At 32.6% G+C, this 11,519-nt stretch overlaps 1 protein-coding gene across 1 annotated transcript in view; it reads right to left on the bottom strand.

The window, feature by feature from the left end:
• Window positions 1–2,424, bottom strand: part of LOC143239963 (uncharacterized) — a 32,602-nt gene extending 30,178 nt beyond the window's left edge. The window contains exon 1 of the mRNA XM_076481660.1: window positions 2,375–2,424. The gene's annotated coding sequence lies outside the window, so the exon portion shown is untranslated. The remainder of the gene's footprint in view (window positions 1–2,374) is intronic.
• Between the last annotated feature and the right edge of the window lie 9,095 nt (window positions 2,425–11,519).

Below are 11,519 nucleotides of genomic sequence, written 5' to 3'. Positions count from 1 at the left end.
TTATCAGGACTATTTTAGAAATCTCTTGATAAAGAAATTGCATTGACAAAAATTACTAACAAACAGAGACTGGTTATTTTAATCATAGTAATAAACTTATTCTTCGTAAGAAAAACTTGAGAAATGCAAATTCACACACAAGGCTGCCTGGATTCTACTACTGACAACCTTCCACTTTCTCTCATTCAAATATCCTACACTCTAATTAACTAACCTTTCCTCAACCCTTAATTATGTGATTTACTTAATCTTCTGATACTGGGAGCTTACAAATCCAAAACCAACAATCAAATTACTGGACAAATATCTGTGTCCCATCTCATTAACTACTACTGAAACTGATTTTTAAAGCTTGTAATGTAGTACCAATATCAAATGCATTTACTCCTTATTTCTTTCATACGCATGTAGCAAGTATTAAATGTGTTCAGTTTTGATGACTGACCCTTATTCCATAAGCCAATAACCCTGTTAGAGAAATAAAACCTTCTTGAGTTAAGTTTCCATTCCTTAACCATTTCACTGCACAATTAACATTCTGACTGATTCCAAATAACTGTTAATTATCCATAAACAAATAAAGGTATGAATTTGACCCTTTATATTATATTTTTATATCTGACAGTAATATTCCTGAAGAACCATACTAGATGGTGAAAAATAATGATTTAAACAAAAGTGAGGAAAATTAGAAGAAAAGGATTCTCCAGAAAAATGGTATAAATGTTGGTAAAACCCAGTCAGTAAGAAGTCAAAATCATTACATAATATAAAACAAATTCTTAGATAGCGATTCCTAAGATATAAAGAAGCTGCTATTATAGAGATTTTATGTGTGTTCCTGCATAGCTAGCAATTTTCTAATGAAGGACATAAACATCCAGGTTTCACAGTGCAGAACACAGATGGCAGCACACAAACACATAGGTTTTGTGATTTTTTCAAATACAGGGATATTCCACATGCTGCAGTAGAGAGAAACTTTTTTTGTGGTAGCCACGGGGTGAATCAAAATTCTACAGTCAGTTAGTATAAGAGTTTATTTGGATATATCTGAACTATGCAGCAAAAGGGTTCCACTTGTGTCCTTACATCCTATTGTCTTCAGGACAAATCACCAAGAAATCAGAGGTTTCATCCTGTTAATTCTCAGTATAATCTTAAATACTGCAATGATAAACTCTTCTCAGGATAAAATAATTGATCTTAATCCATAACTCTTCCAGCCCCAGAATCATTCTAGTAGTTAATCTTTGTACCTTTTCCAATCAGTTAATACCCATATTTCTAACTTACACATACATCAACACTGAAATTTAGTAACCACGTATTTCTTGCATGAGAAACTTTAATATAGGCTTAAGTGTTTATTATAGTTAAAAATGTTTATAAATGCACTATAAACAGTCTCTTACAGAGCAAAGTTGTACTAAATATCCAAATATAGTTATTATTGTCTCTATTATTTATGGATTATGTACTTTATTGTTCTTTAGTAAGTTTGATAAAGCTAACAGCTTTTTTATGTGATATTTTAATTTTTATGTTGAATTTTATGCAGCCATCAAAATAGTCATGTATATTTTACTGAATAGATATAATTTAACACTGTAGGTAACAAAGAAAGGTGGCACTCTTCAGAATTGCCCGAGAAAAATATTTTAGCTTAACTATAACTATATGACAGACTGAAACTTTTACTGAATGCAGCAAAGTCTCAAGGATACAGATGAAACAACTCTTTCTAGTAAACTCGTTATAACCTCTCCTCAGAGCATTTTAGTATAAAGTTAAAAATAGTGATATATTCATCATTGACACTGAAGGTAGTATTGCACTTATAAGTCTGTATCATATAAATGTGTTCAGTAGGATGTAACACTGCCAGATGCAAATAATATTTACTTGTTAGAAATCTTTGTCCTGTTAGTGTTATTGTAACTTACATTAGCCTCTTTACTTGTCTAGGCTATAATTTAGTATTATGTTACAATGCCAATGAGCATGAAAATTCTTAAATAATACTACTATTACTACTAAAGACACTTTCTCTAGTAATAATGACGGTAACATTAACTATACAATATGGTTTTCAAACTGTCAATGTTATTTCATTAGTAGATATGACACCTACTCAGTGTACTTTAAATTTGTTTAATTATACCGTACGCTCGCGTCATATAAGTTTAGCTGCTTAGATTTTTCGCAGTTAGGCCTACATCACAAATAATATACACCTATTTTGAGGTATGATTAGCAGAATAATTGATTAACGTGTATCTCATACCTTTTGATACACTGAGTGTTAGATCGTAAACCAAGAATATTTTAACATTAACGAAAATACTTATTAGTTTGTAAATTTATTACGTACCATTAATTACTCGCCGAAGGCCAAACGAAAATAACAAAAAAGCGCACCCTATAAAATATTATTTTGTCTTACAGTAGTCTGTGTTTTAATGATATATGTAGTTATCATACTACAAAGCTTCATTTTAGATGACATTATAATAAATTTACAGTTTTTATTCTATAATGTTTTAAAATTCAGCATTTAAGATAAAGTTCCATCAAAACTGCAAAGAGTAATACTCCTTACGTTAATGATAAAATGTTAACGGACCGTAAATATATGAGAAATCATTTAGTCTTTCAAGTACGTCCCTGCAAACCCACCCTTTAGAGAAAGTAAAAATTTATATTTACCCTGTATAGAGAAGTATTTCACTCATTGACTTGTAATCAATATGCCGATAAATAAACCGTAACATCTCGTCAGCTTTGCTACTAGAAATACAATCTCCATAACTCCACCCACTGCCAATATTTGGGCTACTTTTGCCAATGAATAGTGAGAGTGATCGTCACATTACATTCACACGGCTGAAAAAGGTGAGCGTATTTGGTGTGACAGAGATTCTAACCCGCGACCCTCAGAGTGCGAGTTAATGCAATCTTACAACCTTACCACGCTAAAACCCGAAGTTCGATAACCTACAGTGGATACAGCAGGCCCTGGCATGGCCAGGTGGGTTAAGGCGTTCGACTCGTAATTCGAGGATCGCAGGTTCGAAGATACACCAAACATGTTCGTCCTTTCAGCCGTGGGGGCATTATAGTGTGCGGTCAATCCCACTATTTGTTGGTAAAAGAGTAGCCCAAAAGTTGGCGATGATGACTAGCTGCCTTCCCTCTGGTCTTACATTGCTAAATTATGGACGGCTAGCGCAGATAGCCCTCGAGTAGCTTTGCGCGAAATTCAAAAAAACAAAAGCATCACTGTCATAAGCCTAATAAAAAAATAAATAAAGCAAATGCCACTTTATTTAGTAGTTCATTATCATAAGTCTAATCTTGAAATTTATTTATTATTTTGAATGGCTTAATTAAAATGATCACGTTGTAAATTATTGTCTCCCCGCTGTGTCAGCAGTAAGTCTTCGGACTTACAACGCTAAAATCAGGGGTTTGATTCCTTTCGGAGGACATAACAGATAGCCCAATGTATCTTTGCTATAAGAAAACACACATGATAAATTATTATATTTTACCATTTAGTTGTTTTTTTTTTAACATTGCCAATGTCTTTATTCAAAATAATTCTACGAGCGAAAATATAATAATTAAGCTACGCTTTCGATTTCAAGTTTGAATGATTTTGTAATGGTTACTCCATATCTGTGTCAAAGGGACTGAGCAAATCACTTATAAACAAAATCGTTACTATTATTATTGTGATATACTGTGAAAAACCTACATGACGATAAGATCACTGGTAATGTTAATAACAAGAGATGAAGGCGGAGCAATAAAACGTTTGTACAAACTGATTGATTGTTGGACTTGTTGGGGAGTTGCGGCTTTAACCAATAAAAATTGAATGGTTTACAGTAAATTACTTATTAATATTCGCTGGAAAAGGTGCTAAATATTTGTTTTATGGTTGTTATTATGTAGAAGACGACACAGTGTTATATTGTTAATTTCACTGTTGTTTCCTGCAGAATATCTGGAATGATGAGTCTAAATGTAACTCAGAATGTTCAAGAGAAAATCAGGTAAGTTTCGCAATTGAGACTACAAAGGATAAACACAATGTATTCTCTGTATCTGAACATTTCTTAGAATTTATTTATCTGTTATCGGTCAGTTCGATATGCACAAAGAAAAAAAACAATAATTGCATTTTGGCCCAATTTACAAATTTTTAGATTTGTTCAGAAGTAATTTGATATAATTATGATGATACTAATTTCTGAAGGAATAAATTAACACGCACAGGATAGAAATATTTCCAATAAATAAATTTAATTTTAAATATTGAAAATATTATAACTGAATTTTGAATGTCTCACGGATACGTAAGTAATGCATTTGGTAGTTTTACTGCAACACTTTATCATTAATAACGTAATTCGATAGAGTTTGTTTGTTTTGGATTTCGCGCAAAGCTACTCGAGGGCTATCTGCGCTAGCCATCCCTAATTTAGCAGTGTTAGACTAGAGGGAAGGTAGCTAGTCATCACCACTCACAGCCAACTCTTGGGCTGCTCTTTTACCAATGAATAGTGGGATTGACCATCACATGATAACGCCCCTACGGCTGAAAGGGCGAGCATATTTTGCGCGACCGGGATTCGAACCCGCGACCCTCAGATTACAAGTCGAACGCCTTAACACACTTGGCCATGCCGGGCCAATTCCATAGAGACCACCATTTAAACGGTGTTTTTCAAAAGTACAATATTACAATAGTTTCTGCTTTAGAATAATCTGTATTTTAAAATCAAATCAGTGGTTCCATTTCCCTCCGTGGACTCAGCAGATAGCCAGATGTGGTTTTGCTGTATTAAAACACTCACATATTTTAAAATCAGAGACATGAAAACCTACATTTTTGTATTAGGTTCGTTTCTCCAGATATAAGGAGAAAACGTTGTTTCATATATATATATATACACAGAACCAACTGTTAAAATGTATTCATATTTTTGCAGCTCAACTCCAAAATATTTAGCCTGTACGTACATTAAAATTGGACGACATCTTCATGATATAGCAGAAAGATTTGAGAAAAGCACAGAAAAGCAGGTAACCAACATATAGAAAAAGAACATAGGGAACTTTATATGTGTGATTACTATAGAAGTTTCTTTGCATTATTTTAATTGTTTGTGAATTATTTATAACAAGGTAGCTAATAATTTAAGAACAAAAAAGTTTGTTTGAAGTAAACTTATTAATTTAAGTAATTCTAAACAAAACATTAGTGTTAAAGCTGAATATAAAGAGGTTTTAGTTTTGTTATTGTAATCCATCTGTAATTCCACCACAAGTTACACATTTAGACAATATGTTTTAAAAAAACTACCTATTTTATACTCAAGATATCAAAACGTTTCTTTTGTTGTTGTTTCACAAGCTTGTATGCTAGTTCAACATTTTACTGGTTGCGTTATCATCTTAATCTGTCTACAACTTGAATAATTGAGTTCTGAACAAATGATTAATAAAAAACAGGATAAAAGTTTTTGATAAATCCTGTTAAATTGTACTTTTTATAAGACTGTAACTTACACTAACGAATATTATTCGACTTTTGAGAAAAATAAGTATTTAATTAATCACAGTATAAATATCTAACATTTTCTTCTTTATTATTTAATTAGAATGGGTATAGATATCTATGTTATTCTTTATTAGTACTTAACATAATTTAGAATCAAGGACCAAATTTTTCCTTATTAGTATTTAATCTGATTTGGTTTGAGGAAGAATTTGATTATTCACACTTAACACTATTTTTTTCTAGTAGTTATTAAGTGCTATCTCCACTTTCATTACAAGTGTATTGTGAGCTATTTCTATTTTCTTCGTCTTTCTTTCTTTTTCTATGGAAGGAGATTCAAAGCTATTGTTATTTTATTTAATTTATCTAGATGTGGAAGTTTGTCTTATACTTTATTACTACTTCGCACAGAATTAATGTAATCTTTTTAAGCATTTAAAACTAATTTTAAGCAGTATTTATTTATTTAATCAATAATTTTATTTACGTATTACGATTGTACAAGTGAATTAAAATCCATTCTTTTTACAATTTCGTGTACATATATCCCTTCTTATCATTTCATTCATTCGAAAAAAATAATAACAGGAGTGGTTTCATTCCTTTCTCTAGAGAACATCAGCACTCGAATCGTAATCCGAGGGTCGTGGGTTCGAATCTCCTTCGCACCAACTATGCACTCCCTTTCAGCCGTGAGGGCGTTCTAATGTACGGTCAATCCCACTATTTGTTGGTAAAAGAGTAGCCCAAGAGACGGCGGTGGGTAGTGATGACTATCTGCCTTCCCTCTAGTCTTACACTGCTAAATTAGGGATGGCTAGCGCAGATAGCTCTCGTGCAGCTTTGCGTGAAATTCAAAACAAACTAGAGAACATCACATCTTTTTCATCATAGATATCTAAATGTTCTTTTATCGATTTCTTTTTTTTATTATTTGGATATAGATAGCCATTTCATCTTTCTCACAAATTGATTAATTTATGAATATCGAAAAACAAATTCTGCCTTCTCATAACTTCAGTTATTTAAGTAATGAGCGTTATTTCATTTGTACCATTCTATTCATTTAAGTGTTTACGTTGCCTCACCTTTTTATTACATGTTTATTTCGTTTAAATTTGTGAGAGTTAGTTTCCTTCTCATTCAAGTTAATTCTTGTCGATATCGGGTGTAACATGAGGTCTTTTCACCATTTTTTTTTCATGTAGTTACTGAGATCCATCTTCACTTTCATTGTTTTTTACTCATAAAAGTATTATAAGCCATTTCTATTCCCTTAACCATTCATTCTTTTAGATATTGGTGATTATCTCATTGGCTTAACTATTTAGTTCGTTTGGTTTTGAGAGCAGTTCCCAGTCTCTTTACCATTTCAAGTTTTTCAGCACTCGGTAATGTCTGTAGTTTTCATAATTTTATTAAATGAATGTACAAACCAAACTTTGTTCTTTTCATCTAGATATACATTCGCACTTGAAATATTTGTCCATTCATCGTGACGCCATAACGGTATCTCTTTCGCTCCAGCACTCACTTTCTAAAGGTTTCAAGTAAATAATATCTGCAGTGTTTTTTTTTAATTTAATATCAACGAGTCTCTGTTCTTAAGTGAGACGTAATTCTCTATCGGTTTGCGTAGACCAGTGGTTCTTAACCTGGGGGTCGTGACCTCCTGGGGGTCGTTTGAAGTTTCTCGGGGGTCACGGAAGGCTTGGGTGGCAAGTTGGGAAATTACGAGATGCAGTTTGTACCACCTGTCTTTTTGAGTAAAGTTGAACCATGTCGATATGCTTGTTGCGCAACCATCCATATGTCATTATGTTATATTCAATTTCTTGTTTCTTTTTTTCAGAGAAATATGGCCGATGTAAGCCCATTTACAGTTGAAGAGCGTATTGTGACACGTGGGTACATGAGCGCAGCGAGAATGAGGGACAGCACACAAATACACTGGATACATAAGATATATGGATGGGTAGAGACTTACGGGCTACCCTATATATTACAACGTTTTGAATTGCCTAAATTTTTTAACTATATAATATTAATACATCGAACTTAAAACTTAAATACAAAGTTTCCATCGTATTTAGTATATTTTCTCATTATGTATAATATCTCTCTATATATATCAACCCTCACACTGAGTGAATAAGTGGGTTTTGTATGATGTTCAGTTATTCCATGGATTTTGTATTTGTTTAACACTTGTAGCATTTCTCAAGGTTATTTATTTGTAACATTTTCAATAAATTAGGATCTTTATATAGTTTTGTTTTATTCTACCTTTACGCAAAGTTCACCATTACAATAATTATTATAGGGGTCACGGTAATACCCTGGAGAGTCTCAGGGGGTAAGACGATGAAAAAGGTTAAGAACCACTGGCCGTAGACTGTTATATTAAACATGAAATTTTCACAGGCTGTTCTACATATGGTTTTCCATTATAACTTTTTCTTCTGATCCAATAGGTTCTTCAGATTTTTCTTTTTTACTAGGTGTCTCAAAGAACAATTGGCATGTTTTATAAGAATAAATAATTTATGCTCTTTTACATACCTTACGCCCCCAGTGGCTTAACGATAAGTCTACATGCTTACAACGCTAGCAATTGGGTTTCGATATGTGCGGTAGATAGAGCAGAGATGTTTGTTTGTTTGTGTTTTGAATTTCGTGCAAAGCTACACGAGGGCTATCTACGCTAGCCAATTCTAATTTAGCAGCGTAAGACTAGAGGGAAGGCAACTAGTCATCATCATCCACCGCCAACGTTTGGGCTACTCTTTCATCAACGAATAGTGGGATTGACCGTCACATTATAACGCCCCCACGGCTGAAAGAACGAGCATGTCAAGTGTGGCAGGGATTCGAACCCGCGACCCTCGAATTACGAGTCGAGTACCTTAACCACCTGGCTATGCCGGGCCCAGAGTAGAGATTGCCTACTGTGCAGCTTTGTGCTTATCAACTAACCAACCGGCCAACCTGTACCTTCTATTTCAGTTATGTAAACATAGTTATTGATTCTACTGTAGTGCTTTGTAAGGTTTACGCTTTATTAACCTTTTCATTTAAATCAGATTCCAATGTGAAGTTGACATAAATAATAATGCATTACAGAAATTTATGTTTTTTATTTAATGTATTGGCGTTTATTTCAGGTAAACGATTTTGAAATGGTGCAAGAAACATACACTCTCTTAGTCTCGGCAGCGGTTGGTAAAACAATATCCATCAGAGAAAATATTTTAACCCTGTTTCTTTTTATTGGCGGTATAATCACACGAGCTATCCAGCGTGTCTTGCAAAGATCGTTCAAGTATGTTTAAAGATGTTCTTTCTCTAACCAAATACTTAAATAACAAACAAACGTGTGACTCTTATAAGATCTTATTGGTGGTTTTAGTTCAACTCAATTATTTTTATAATCAGTCCTTAAAAATTCATTAATTTGTCGCTGTTGTGTATGCTATGAAAAGTTTCATTCTCTGATGTCAGAACAAAACACGATGTTGTAATGGCTCAGTTCTTACGTAAACAGTTTCCTTACAAACTGGTTGAAATTGCCGCTGAAGTATCTGAGAATTAGAAACGCCATATTTCGAAACAAAGGGATGTTTGGCTACAGACAGAAGAAATATTTAGAGTAACTTTCACAAGAGTAACTGTACTTTGAATGAAGATTTCATTTGTTGCGCAATTTGGAGTTAGGTTCATCCTTCTATTTATAGAATATTAGTAAGTGATTCACTTGGTGTGGCAAACTTGATTAATGTAGCGATTTAATCAGTATTCAGTCAATATAACTGGCCTATTTAATACGACTGACCTAATTAATTTTCAGTCAATATAATTTATCTATTTAATACAACCGACCTAATTAACTTCCAGTCAATTATGTTTATAGAATCACAGCGCAGTTGCTTACGGTATTTAACATCTTTTTCTGATGAAACATTAAAATATTTTGGCTTGAAATTACTTCATGCAATGGCTTCGGTTGACACTTTGTAATTAGAAGGCTAACGTCGTATTACTACTGTTTAAATTAGTAATACAATTTTACAGTTAACAAATACTCTGTATGTAAATAGCACAGTACTTTACTGTAATAAAACATGCATGTTTATGACAATTTATGTCTAGCTTCCACTACACTGTTACAACAGAATAATGATTTGTTGACTTTTCATTGGATGTCAGTGAATTTTATGTGAATAGCCTTGCAATTGTTTAAGCAATCTTTCATGCAAAATTGTTTCAGGCTTAATCGCACAGCACAAGTTTTTAGAAAGTTTCTGAGGGGAAGTGTTCCTAGATCCCTGTATCACTAGCAGACTTAGCATATTGATTGTGCTTCTAACAATATGTGTTGACTTTTGACCTCACATATTAGAACCCCCTTTAAATATTCTGAGTACGGGCCTGAATACCATTAAGTCTCTGAACTTTGTTTCATTCTTAATTCTAGGCCTCTTGCCTCTGTTAATAACAAGACTCGTGCCTGTGCCTTTAATCATAAGACTTGAATTTATACGTTTAACCATATTTCCATAAACGTTTTTAATCTAAAGTATTGTGCCAATGATTTTAATTGCAAATATTATAGCAATGTTTTAGCTTGATGTTTTCAATCATGTCGTAATTATTTAAATGATTTCAGAATGAGGAAATTCGTTTACATAGCTGTGCATTAAAAGTTAATAAAATACATCATCTCTAAATTCATCATTCAGGTAATGGAAATTAAAAACTACTGGCGTTTTAAAAATGTGTCATAATTATTTTAAAGATATTGAAACAAGTTAGTTGACTGGCAACCCAATGTTTGATAAGAACAATTACAAGTAAAGGAGAACATTTTTTTAGAACAGGTACAATCATCAAAACATCTTCTTCAGAAAATATTCTCTATACTGTAAAAGCTGTAACCTGTAAATACGTGAAAGATTTATGCAAAATTAATAAAATAGTGAATGATAATATATCTTCGTGATTAATCATATAATTACCAAATAAAACTCATTTTCGAAAGTTGAAACTACAGAAAGTCTTTACCCGTTCATTAAAGCTTATGTTTATTTATTATTAATAAAAAAAAAAAAGTTACAGTTAAACAGTCTTTACAAGAGACCAGAGGTCTCTTTTATTTTTTCCTGCCATGTTACTCTACAATGATGAATATTTTATTGTTGTTAAAGCAGTATCTGTATTTGTCATCAGACATTGGGACTAGGCTTATTATATTTTAATATAGCATCTGTATGTAATCACTTATGAGTTCTCAAGAAATAGAAGTGTGTGTTATAATAGCATTCCAACCACACAATGGATGGATTGGTGTTTAAATAGTATACCTTCATGTTTCATCAAAATGAAAAAAAGGAAACATTTTTGTAGAATGTTCAGTTATTTTTACTAATTGTATTTGTTTTATCATAAATGGATACAGCTCATGTAATCACTTGCAAATAAATATTTATATTCGATGTGTATTTGTCTGTCTCTGTATAACTGTAACTACGAAAGTGCTACATGTAAAATAAGTGTCGAGGCACCTTTAACCTTTTTACCTAATATAAATAGTTACTTCAACTAAGATCTGGTTAAGTTCCGATAAGGCCTCGTTTACAGGAAGGTATACACTAAACATGGTATAGTCGAAGTGATAATATATATATATATACTTATTATAGAAAGCCATAATGGGCAAGTAAAGAATGATGCATTTGAAATTATTATCGGATTTATTTTGGTCTAATAACATGCGCTAGTGCAAGGATCTTTTTATTAGACCGACAACACATCGTATGCGGTATAAAATACTTTAATACTATGTAATGTTGAAAATTTTGACCTGACTGTTAATAAGTAACCCGGTAAAAGTGCACTTCTTAATTCAAGTTATCACACAGAATGAGTCAACACAGAGATGATTTAGTGG

The sequence above is a fragment of the Tachypleus tridentatus genome, chromosome 13, assembly GCF_004210375.1.
Source record: "Tachypleus tridentatus isolate NWPU-2018 chromosome 13, ASM421037v1, whole genome shotgun sequence".
NCBI classification, from domain to species: Eukaryota; Metazoa; Arthropoda; class Merostomata; order Xiphosura; family Limulidae; genus Tachypleus; species Tachypleus tridentatus.
Note: the sequence above shows the minus strand (reverse complement) of the source record. Positions and strands in the feature narration are given on the sequence as shown.